We start from the raw sequence: 12,985 nt of genomic DNA on the forward strand, positions 1-12,985 counted from the left end.
GTTGCTGCTCCTAACCGACCAAGACGCTCCAGCCCTCAAATCTCTCGATTTCTTCCGATTCTTGTAAGTTTTCAACCCGAATCTTGTACTTTCTTGATCCAAATGCAATCCTTCATCTTTCTATCTTTCAAATCCCAATTTTTAACCGTGAAATCAACGGATTTGGGGTGTTCTAAGGTGATGTCACCACAAAGTTCTTCAAAGGTGATGTCATCTCATGAAGAACAACTCAGATTCGGATGATTTACATACGATTTTTCATGAATCTCAACCAAATCAGTGTTTTCCTATCAAGATGGTCATGGATCTGAGATGTTCTGACTGATTTCATCACAAGTTCTTATGAACTTCAAGGTGTTGACCTCATATCATCAAGAACAACTTAGATCTAGGGCATTTCCTAAGTAAAATCAAGGTTTTTACATCAGATCTATACATAAAAATGGTAAAACCAGAACTTAGACCAATCTCCTACACATTTCTAGTGATAAAATGATCGATTTCGAGTTAAACACTGAAAAACCGACAAAAAACGACCAGTTCCGACGAACGGGGTGATTCCCGGCCGATGAAACAGGTTGGAATTGACGGGATTTCAGTTGCTTAACACCTCATCGTAACGTCTTGTAACACCTCGAAAAATTTCGGCCAATAATGTCTTGACACGTGTCATAAGGTTCCGTTATGTGAAAACATACTTTAGAGGGACTAAAAGTGACAAACAGTGAAAACTATGGAACGTAAGGGTCCAAAGTGTCAACAATGGATAAATAGACTCTATGATAACCCCACATAATGTTTATAACCTTGAACGGATGGTTCATGGATCATACGACGCGGAAATTGCCCAAAAGTGAAGTATTGTAAACTATAGGGGCCAAAAGTGTCAACATGTTTAATTTATACCTCTGAGTGAACTTTTGGCAGACCCGAAGCTTTGTATAGCTAAAATATACTCACTAGAATATGTGGTAAAAATTTCATGAAGTTTCGTCAACGTATGAGAAAGTTATGGCCAAAACCGTACTTAAGGGACTAAAAGCGTCAACGTCGAATTCAGGGCTTTTCGGTTGAGCGCAAAGTTATCCGAGGGCATTACCATGTTGGTAAAAGTCCTATGGTTCTTAAAAACCAAGTTTGGGGGTTTACGGGTCGAGAAAAATAGCCGAAACATCGCGTACAAGTTCAGGGGTCAAAGCTGCCAATGTATGAAAGTTGTTTGGCTGAAACCAGGGTCAGGCGACCCGCCTGGGAAGGCCCAAGCGGGCCGCGTGGGTTGCCCAGCGACAGAAATCGTGTTTGGGTCAGATTTGGGTCCGATTTTGAGTTGCTAACAGCTGGTCTTGCCTCCAATTGCACCAATTAAGAGCCATGCATGCCTACCATCAACAGTAAACCTCAGAATCTCAGCTTTAAATCCGAATTTAGCTCATTTCTTGACATTTACAATAGTGAACAAGAACACCAAGACTTGCAAGAGCTCTCAAAGCTTCTCTGGAGATAATCTGAGCATCAAGGCCGACTTCTAGTGTCCACTAAACATCTTTAGGACCATTGTAAGCATTCAATTCGTTCTCTAATCCATTCTTGTTGTGATTATTAGTAAAAGTCAAACTGGGTGTTCATAACCTTTGACTTTCTGATTAAACGGATTTCTTTCAGTAATTTCTCGAATTGAAACTTGTTATAGATTGGTATTTATGTGGGAAACAAACCCTCTAAAGGGTACTAACTGATTCCCACTACATGCATGCTTAATGTCGAGTCAAACCTATTTCTAAAAAGTCAACAGAAGTGATTTTTGTGAAAAATGACATGATTAATGATATAGATGACATGCAACCTGATTGATCATTGAAAATAACTTGTAGTACATATAAGAATGAGTTTTAATCAGCATCAACTCGACGATCTATAGTATAGCCACGAATCGGAACCGAAAGTCTTGTAAAACGATTATTTCGTAGACTATCGATTCGGATTCGTACATGCATGTTCGAGATCTGTATTGGAAAGTATTTTTGACTATTTTTATTTTAGTTAAACTTTCTGGAATTTTCTTTGATTGAGTCTATGCTTAGCCTATTCGAATGCTTGTTTCCAGTTTATGCATAAAGTTGACTATTTTGCCCTTTTTGATTTAAAACGGGATTTTTGGAAAAGTGAAAGGATAGAAATCTTTATTTTTATTATATAAACTTGCACCGAAAGTTTCGGATCAGTTGGTGGTCCAGATTGTGAGTTATGGCCATTAGCGTAAAACTATATTATAAATTTACATAAACGGTCCTTTTCGCGTAGAACCCGTTTCTGGCCACGTTTTGGTACAAAACTTTTTACCAACTGATTATATATAATATTCTGGGAATTTTGATGATTTTTAAGTAATTTTTGGCTGAACGGATCCTAGATCACCTAGTCATTTCGGCTTATGTCGGTTTTGACCGTTTTAGCCATAAAAGGAGTTTTACACATCCGTTTGACCCGAAACCTTTTTCTACTGATTTTGTATGATGAATAAATTATTATAAGACTTCTGGAAATATAAAAATCTCAGATTTACTGTGAAAACCCGAAAACGCCCTTAGACCGTATTTTTAGCGTTTTAACGCATAGTAAAGCGATATACTTGTTTTAAACATATAAGACCTATACCTACTGATGTGTTTAGCATATTTTCATATAAAAACAGTAAGTATAATATTTTGAACTCAGGTTTCCAGTTTTGGCATTTTTAGCCCTTGTGAAATTACTAAATTGCCCCTACGGTGCATAGTTGGTTTTAAAATGATATATTTGGTATATGGGTCATACCCTACTGATATAATATGTTATATTAAGTATATTTACTGTTTGAACCAGACCCGAAACTCAGATTTCTAATTTTACCCTTTTATTATCTTTTAAATGACCAAAATGCCCTTCTAAGGCATAAATTGGGTTTAAAATTATTCCGGGCAATATAGAACATAACTTACTGATATAATATCATATTCTAAGCATATTAATTCAGGGAACTTGCATTTGAATCTTTTGGCTACCCATATCGCCCTTATTGCGTTCGGTTCGGTTTACGTAACTAGTTTGCGTAAATTGACCGAACCGGGTCAAACGTCATCATTTTTATTTCAAAATCCAGAATGTATTTAGTATACCCAAATTATACAAGTATTCAAACTTGTCGGGTCTAAATCACATTCTATCCGGTCATTCGCTTAATCGTGCGTAAACCGTATCATTCCTAAAACTAACCGGTCAAAGCTTAAGCTTAAATAAAAGGGCCGTTAGGAATCTAATAGGTTAATTATAAACCTTGTTCCAGATTAGGAAGCCCGGTAAAAGCTATCAACACTTATCAATTGTGACTTATACTTGCTCAGGTAAATACATTTTGACTTATTTTCCCTATACGGGCTTGGGGTACGGTATTTAAAATACCGCTTGATCGGGCGCACAAGTCCTGCTCCTTATAGGTGTTCAGTCTTGAATAGCTTGTGCGACTTCGTTTAAACAGTTTTGTCTTACTTAAAAGGCTTTGGGGGGGTTGTTGACCGTGTCCCGGATATCCTTGGCATTATCTTACGAGATGGCCACGACCAGAGCACGGGGTGTAGGCGTACACCCGTCGTGTATAACTCTTTAATGTGGTGTGTCAATTAAATCTCTAGCCCGGACAGTAGATCCCGGGCCACCAGAGATATAAGTGCATGTAATTCGTTCACAAGTTTATATTTTATAATTATCCCAAGTTAATAAAATATTTATGCCTTGTGCATTTAAATCAAATTTTAAATCATTTTCAAAATGAGTCAGTCGATTTGTATTTACCAGTGTAAACTGACGTATTTTTCCCCAAAAGATTAAGTGCAGGTACTATACGGAAATAGGCTGGCTGTTTTCCTAGAGAGCGTCCACAATAGTCTCGCAAACTCGGACGACATTTATCTGTTGAACTATTTAATTCTATTTTTTATTTGATCCGCCTGTGGATCCATTTCAACTACTGTGATATTTATTATTACACTTTATTTAAAAGTTGAAATGTTTCTATTCTGCTTCCGCTGTGCATTATTATATTGTGTTGATTGTCTATGACGATGCCAACTACGTCACTGTACCCCACACCGGGCCCACCGGTGACACGTGGAATATCGGGGTGTGACAGGTTGGTATCAGAGCCAACGCTGAGTGAATTAAACACTATCCTAATGTGTTTAATCTCAGTTACACAATTGCACATTCCTCGATTTTCGAGTCTAGACAAAGAACTTAGGAAATGTTCGACATTTCGTTTAATTCATTTTTATTCATTAATGCATTGTCTTATATATTTTGTTGTGCAACTTGTTTGACTTTTGACAGGATCAGGATGCCGCCAAGGATGAGAGGTCGTGGAGGATTTCCTACATCGCACGATCATGAGGCTGGTCCCTCGCATAGGCGGGCTCCATCTGCTACACACAACACAGCCGCTAACGACATTTGGAGGTCTTTTGCCGAGCCTGCTAGGCATTCGGTTTCCGCGAGCACTTCTCCGTCATTACCCCACTCGTTTGGGCCCCATTCGGAGAACGGGCCCCATGGTTCGCATGGATCCTACATACCATTGCACCAGTCACCGCAGCAGTATCCAGCGCCAGCCTACCAGGGTTTGTATAACCCTAATGCTTATGTGGAGGAGCCAGTGGGCCATAACCCACTTGGACAGGAGGACCACTTTCCTGGTGGTCACGAGATGGACGTAGACGAGGAGACGGACCCTTCGCTCCCACCATCAGGTACACCAAACCACCCGATTGAGATATCGGATGGGTCGCCATACACAGGATCACCATTTAATGGTGTGGACAGCTTCCAGGAGAGGTTCAAGCAGCATGATTGGTACTTCACCCCTAGCCACAACTCTCCTATGCTTCAATCACTCCATGGTACTCCGATGCTTCAATCGCTCCATGGTTCGCCGGTGCACTCGCAGCACCACTCGCAGCAGCAGCAGCTCCAGCAGCAGCCGCCTCTACCGCAGGACCTATCTGAGGCCCTGTGGCGTGACGTGATCACTCCGTCACCACCGCCGCCGCCAGTTTTACCTCCTCCGCCTCAGAGGCCTAGGAGGAATGCGCGCATGTCTACGCGCGGAGGGATTCGCATAGGCACCCCTCCACGTGTTAGTAGCAGCCGCTACACGTCTCTTCCCGGGGAGTCCGAGACAGGGGAGTCTCAGCATCCCGTATCGGAGGTTACTTCTGTTCCGATCCCGCCTCTGCCGCCGCAGAATTTTGGAGAGCCGATTCCGGCTTATGCTAGTGCCGCTCAGTTCAACCCGTTCGAGCAGGTATTCCCTCAGGGTTATGATTACACGGGAGACCCTTATTGGCAAGCTGTGAACTACAGCTCACTCCCACATAGTGGTCCACTTGGAGACCCTTGGGCTGCTGGCCCATCTACTTTTGGTTACCCTCCGGGTTACCAGCAGCCACCGCAGCCGCAGCCTTACCAGCCGCCGCAGCCGCAGCACTACCAGCCACCACCACCGGCGCCTATGATGTCGCCGCCGCAGGTTCAGGAGATCCTGCAGGGGATTGATAGCATGCGACGCGAGTTTCAGCACAATATGCGAGAGGATCGCCGACGCACCAGTGGCATGTTTAAGAAGGTATTTGATTTGCTCAAGGGTAAGAGCAAGAAGGATCGTTGAATCCTTCGATTATTATTTCATGTACTCATGTCCCTGCGCGGACATTTATTCCAGTACTCTACCCCTGCGTGGGTATATCTATCTTTCTCTACCCCTGTGTGGGTATGTTATTCTGTTAACCCCTGCGTGGGTTTGTTTTATTTTATTTTGTTATTGTTGTACTTGTTTAGCCCCTGCGCGGGCATGTTATTCATGCTAGTTATGTTATTTCAAAGTCCCGTTTAGGGCAATTATGTACTGGTATTTTATTGGAAATTTAAATGGTTAGTTTGAAATTATCATTTTATTTATGTGCATGAATAATATTAAAATAATGGAAAATATCAATTTTTATTTGATTTGCCATTTTATAAGAATCTTAGTAAGGTATAACCTAGCTTGAATGCCTTATCAACAGGCCTGGCTGTGATGGTAAAACCTGGTTGAAAGGATTCAACTCCCTGTTAACATCTGAAGACATGTTAGCATTCCTGGCCAAGCGTGATCTGTAAAATCACACAAGCCACCCTTTTTAATAAATTATCTACAGATTTTATCTGTATACAAGTCTATTAATGACTTGATACCTACGGGTTATGACTATGTCATACAATGGCAGTTGTGGTCTATGACTCCCTGCCTAGTAAAGAATTATCTACAGATTATATCTGTACACAAGTCTATTAATGGCTTGATACCTACGGGTTATAACTATGTTATATAAAGACAGTTGTGGTTTATGACTCTCTGTCTAGTAAAGGATTATTTGTTTAATTATACAATTTATAGTCCTATAAAAATCTAAATTTATAATTTAGTGATTGTCCGTTGTGACTAGGCCTATGGTGCCAATATATATATTTTCATTCCTTGATTGCTAATAAGAGCCTGAATGGAATTTATTAAATTAACTGCTAAGGTTTTTGATACCATGGTTAATAAATCGTCTAGGACGATAATACTGTTAGGTTCTAAATAAGACCTTGTCCTTTATTGTAGCTTAAAGCTACAATGGCCAAATCGGAAGAAACCAACAGTCACTCTGGGGAACGCTCAGATAATGCAAAGATTCACGTTACCGGTGCAGAATTGCAAGCACTGATAGATAATGCTGTCGCCAAGGCTATGGATAGGCAGTTCAAGGAATCTAGTGGTACTCAGAGTAGAACCCGCTCAGTGACACATGTCAAGGCTAAGACTCATTCTGGGGCTCATAGTAAGCCGTCGTCTAAAAAGAGTGAGCCGAAGAAAGCTGAGGATGATAATCATTCCTCCAACCACAGCAGCGTCCCAAAGCAAGAGATGGAACTGAAACGTGACACGTACAGCAGGTCCTGTACGTACAAATACTTTGTATCTTGCAAGCCCAGAGATTTCACTGGGGAAAAAGGAGCCGTCGACTGCATGACGTGGATCGACGAGATGGACACTGTAGTTGATATCAGCGGGTGTGCTGATAGGGACGTCGTTAAGTACGTGTCCCAGTCATTCAAAGGAGATGCGTTAGCATGGTGGAAGTCACTCCTACAAGCTGCCGGTAAGGCCACACTGTACGGCCTGTCATGGGAACAGTTTGTGGCCCTGATTAAAGAGAACTTCTGTCCGCAGCACGAGGTCGAGCGAATTGAATCGGATTTTGTATCCTTAGTCATGAAGAACCTCGATTGTCAAGCGTATCTTACTACGTTCAACACGCTGTCTCGTTTAGTGCCTTACTTGGTGACCCCGGAGCCACGTAGGATTGCTCGATTCATTGGGGGTCTGGCACCGGAAATTAAAGCCAGCGTCAAAGCTTCAAGACCTACAACATTTCGATCCGTAGCGGATCTATCCCTCTCCCTCACTCAAGACGTGGTTAGATTGAGAGCCATGAAGAGCTCTGAGGAGAACAAACGGAAACGTGAGGATGACACCTCACGAAGATCCGAGAAGCGACATAGAGGGAACAACGACCACAGGAAAGGGTCGGGGTCTAGAAAAGGTGATCATCAGTCGGGTGAGAAACCCAGATGCAAAATCTGCAGGAGACATCACTTTGGGAGATGTCGTTTGGAGACGAAATCCCAGTCTTTCGAGAAACGTTGTGGGATCTGCAAGTCCACAGATCATAAAGCTGTGGATTGCAAGAAGATGAAGGATGCAACGTGTTTTGGTTGCAACGAAAAAGGTCACATTCGGCCCAACTGCCCAAAGTTTGCAAAGAAGGCCGAGGAAGGAAAGAAGACTAATGCGAGAGTCTTCATGATGGACGCAAAGGAAGCAGTCCTAGACGATAACGTCATTACCGGTACGTTTCTTGTAAACGATATTTTTGCTAGAGTTTTGTTTGATTCGGGGGCTGATAAGTCATTTGTAGATAATAAGTTTTGTAAACTGTTGAACCTTCCTGTTAAAACCTTAAGTATGAAATATGAGGTGGAATTAGCCGATGGAACCATAGAAACCGCCTCGACTGTTCTAGATGGATGTGTTATATCCATTAGGAATCATTCCTTCCCGTTATCCTTGCTTCCCTTTAAGTTAGCTGGATTCGACATAGTGATAGGCATGGATTGGTTGTCAAGTAACCAAGCCCAGATTCTGTGCAATAGAAAGCAAGTAATAGTTAAGACTCCGTCTGGTGAGTCACTTACTATTCAAGGAGATACCCAGCATGGATTGCCTGAGCAAGTGTCCATGCTCAAAGCATCCAGATGCATGCAGAAGGGATGTGTCATTTATATGGCACAAGTTACCATAGATGAGCCGAAGCCGAAGATTGAAGATATTCCTGTTATCTCGGAATATCCTGAAGTGTTTCCTGAAGAACTACCCGGATTGCCACCGGATAGACAAGTAGAGTTTCGGATAGATATCATACCAGGCACTGCACCTGTAGCAAGAGCACCATACAGATTGGCACCAACGGAGATGAAGGAGTTGAGGACGCAGTTGGATGATCTATTAGCTAAAGGTTTTATTAGACCTAGCTCATCTCCTTGGGGAGCGCCAATCTTGTTCGTTAAGAAGAAGGATGGTTCGATGCGTCTGTGCATCGATTATCGTGAGCTTAACAAGGTCACTATCAAGAATCGGTATCCGTTACCCAGGATCGACGATCTGTTCGATCAGTTGCAAGGAGCAAGCTATTTCTCCAAGATTGACCTAAGGTCGGGATATCATCAGTTGAAGGTCAAGGATGAAGACGTACACAAGACCGCGTTTAGGACTCGTTATGGACATTACGAGTTCCTAGTGATGCCGTTTGGGCTCACTAACGCACCAGCCGCGTTCATGGACCTCATGAATCGCGTCTGTAAACCCTATTTAGATAAGTTCGTCATCGTCTTCATTGATGACATCCTTATCTACTCGAAGAGCCAAGCTGATCATGAGAAACACCTTCGTTGTATTCTCAAACTTCTGTATCAAGAGAAGCTTTACGCCAAATTTTCAAAGTGTGAATTTTGGCTTCGAGAAGTCCAATTCCTTGGACATGTAGTAAGCGAGCGTGGTATCCAAGTAGATCCCGCTAAAGTAGAAGCAGTCATGAACTGGCAGGAGCCGAAGACTCCTACCGAGATTCGCAGTTTCCTCGGATTGGCAGGATATTATAGGCGATTCATCGAGAACTTCTCAAGGATTGCTGCGCCCCTAACTTCGTTGACCCGTAAGAAGATTAAGTTTGATTGGGGCCCTAAGCAGCAGGAATCCTTTGACATTCTGAAGCAGAAGCTGAGCAATGCGCCAGTGTTGACATTGCCCGATGGTATAGACGAATTTGTGGTGTATTGTGATGCATCACATACTGGCATGGGCTGTGTACTCATGCAGAAAGGCAAAGTCATTGCCTATGCTTCTCGCCAGCTAAAGGTGCACGAAAAGAACTACACCACCCACGATTTGGAATTGGGTGCGGTTGTATTTGCTTTGAAGTTATGGAGACATTACTTGTATGGAACCAAGTGCATAATTTATTCGGATCACAAGAGTCTTCAGCATCTGTTCAATCAGAAGGAATTGAACATGCATCAAAGGCGATGGATGGAAACTCTCAATGACTATGATTGCGAGATACGATACCATCCAGGCAAGGCAAATGTGGTTGCCGACGCCTTAAGTAGAAAGGAAAGGGTTAAACCGATCAGAATCAATGCCAAGCGCATTGAGATAAGAAATAACTTGAATGAAAGGGTGTTAGCTGCGCAGAAGGAAGCTGTGCTGGAAGCTAACTATCCTGCAGAAAAGTTGGGAGTAACTGAGGAGCAGTTATCCCACGACAAAGATGGAATGCTACGCCTAAACGGACGAATATGGGTTCCAGTATATGGAGGACTTCGGGATGTTATCCTTCAGGAAGCCCACAGCTCTAAATATTCAGTTCATCCTGGAGCAGATAAGATGTACCAGGATTTGAAGTCAAACTACTGGTGGATTGGTTTGAAAAAGTCCGTGGCCGAGTATGTGGCCAAATGTTTGACTTGTGCGCAAGTCAAGGCTGAGCATCAGAAGCCGTCAGGTTTGCTTCAACAACCTGAAATTCCCGAGTGGAAATGGGAAATGGTGACAATGGATTTTATCACCAAGTTGCCAAAGACGAAAAAGGGAAATGATACCATATGGGTCATAGTAGACAGACTGACTAAGTCAGCTCATTTTCTACCCATCAAAGAGACGTATAGCTCAGATATGTTAGCTCAATTATACGTCGATAAGATTGTAGCATTGCATGGTATACCTGTATCTATCATTTCTGATAGAGATACGAGGTATACGTCGCATTTTTGGAAGAGTTTCCAACAGTCGTTGGGCACTCGTTTGAATTTTAGTACGGCTTACCATCCTCAGACTGATGGTCAGAGCGAGCGTACTATTCAAACCTTGGAAGACATGCTTCGAGCATGTGCGATCGACTTAGGTGGTAGTTGGGATAAGAACTTACCACTGATTGAATTCTCCTACAACAATAGCTACCATTCCAGCATAAAGGCTGCGCCTTTTGAGGCCTTATACGGTAGGAAGTGTAGATCGCCCATTTGTTGGGCAGAAGTTGGAGATGTCCAGTTGTCTGGACCAGATATCGTCTTTGAGACGACAGACAAGATCGTTCAGATCCGTGATCGTTTGAAAGCTGCCAGGGATAGGCAGAAAAGTTATGCGGATCCTAAGCGCAAGGATTTTCACTTCGATGTGGGTGAAAAAGTGTTGCTTAAGGTATCACCTTGGAAAGGTGTGATGCGATTTGGAAAGAAAGGCAAGCTAAGCCCGAGATACATAGGACCTTTCGAGATAATCGAACGTGTCGGGGCAGTCGCTTATAAGTTAAACTTGCCTGAAGAGCTTAGTGCCATTCATAATGTGTTTCACATCTGTAATTTGAAGAAGTGTTTCGCTGACGATTCACTGGTTATACCGCATACAGACATACACATAGACGAAAGTCTAAAGTTTGTTGAAAAACCTTTGTCGATTGAGGATCGACAGGTAAAGAAGCTTCGAAGGAAGCACGTGCCTATTGTAAAGGTCAAATGGGATGCCCGTAGAGGTCCCGAATACACGTGGGAAGTGGAATCCACGATGAAAGAAAAATATCCCCATTTGTTTGAATAAATCTCGGGGTCGATATTTCTTTTAAGGGGGTGAGGATGTAACACCTCGAAAAATTTCGGCCAATAATGTCTTGACACGTGTCATAAGGTTCCGTTATGTGAAAACATACTTTAGAGGGACTAAAAGTGACAAACAGTGAAAACTATGGAACGTAAGGGTCCAAAGTGTCAACAATGGATAAATAGACTCTATGATAACCCCACATAATGTTTATAACCTTGAACGGATGGTTCATGGATCATACGACGCGGAAATTGCCCAAAAGTGAAGTATTGTAAACTATAGGGGCCAAAAGTGTCAACATGTTTAATTTATACCTCTGAGTGAACTTTTGGCAGACCCGAAGCTTTGTATAGCTAAAATATACTCACTAGAATATGTGGTAAAAATTTCATGAAGTTTCGTCAACGTATGAGAAAGTTATGGCCAAAACCGTACTTAAGGGACTAAAAGCGTCAACGTCGAATTCAGGGCTTTTCGGTTGAGCGCAAAGTTATCCGAGGGCATTACCATGTTGGTAAAAGTCCTATGGTTCTTAAAAACCAAGTTTGGGGGTTTACGGGTCGAGAAAAATAGCCGAAACATCGCGTACAAGTTCAGGGGTCAAAGCTGCCAATGTATGAAAGTTGTTTGGCTGAAACCAGGGTCAGGCGACCCGCCTGGGAAGGCCCAAGCGGGCCGCGTGGGTTGCCCAGCGACAGAAATCGTGTTTGGGTCAGATTTGGGTCCGATTTTGAGTTGCTAACAGCTGGTCTTGCCTCCAATTGCACCAATTAAGAGCCATGCATGCCTACCATCAACAGTAAACCTCAGAATCTCAGCTTTAAATCCGAATTTAGCTCATTTCTTGACATTTACAATAGTGAACAAGAACACCAAGACTTGCAAGAGCTCTCAAAGCTTCTCTGGAGATAATCTGAGCATCAAGGCCGACTTCTAGTGTCCACTAAACATCTTTAGGACCATTGTAAGCATTCAATTCGTTCTCTAATCCATTCTTGTTGTGATTATTAGTAAAAGTCAAACTGGGTGTTCATAACCTTTGACTTTCTGATTAAACGGATTTCTTTCAGTAATTTCTCGAATTGAAACTTGTTATAGATTGGTATTTATGTGGGAAACAAACCCTCTAAAGGGTACTAACTGATTCCCACTACATGCATGCTTAATGTCGAGTCAAACCTATTTCTAAAAAGTCAACAGAAGTGATTTTTGTGAAAAATGACATGATTAATGATATAGATGACATGCAACCTGATTGATCATTGAAAATAACTTGTAGTACATATAAGAATGAGTTTTAATCAGCATCAACTCGACGATCTATAGTATAGCCACGAATCGGAACCGAAAGTCTTGTAAAACGATTATTTCGTAGACTATCGATTCGGATTCGTACATGCATGTTCGAGATCTGTATTGGAAAGTATTTTTGACTATTTTTATTTTAGTTAAACTTTCTGGAATTTTCTTTGATTGAGTCTATGCTTAGCCTATTCGAATGCTTGTTTCCAGTTTATGCATAAAGTTGACTATTTTGCCCTTTTTGATTTAAAACGGGATTTTTGGAAAAGTGAAAGGATAGAAATCTTTATTTTTATTATATAAACTTGCACCGAAAGTTTCGGATCAGTTGGTGGTCCAGATTGTGAGTTATGGCCATTAGCGTAAAACTATATTATAAATTTACATAAACGGTCCTTTTCGCGTAGAACCCGTTTC

This window comes from Helianthus annuus, chromosome 5 (assembly GCF_002127325.2).
Source record: "Helianthus annuus cultivar XRQ/B chromosome 5, HanXRQr2.0-SUNRISE, whole genome shotgun sequence".
Lineage (NCBI taxonomy): Eukaryota > Viridiplantae > Streptophyta > Magnoliopsida > Asterales > Asteraceae > Helianthus > Helianthus annuus.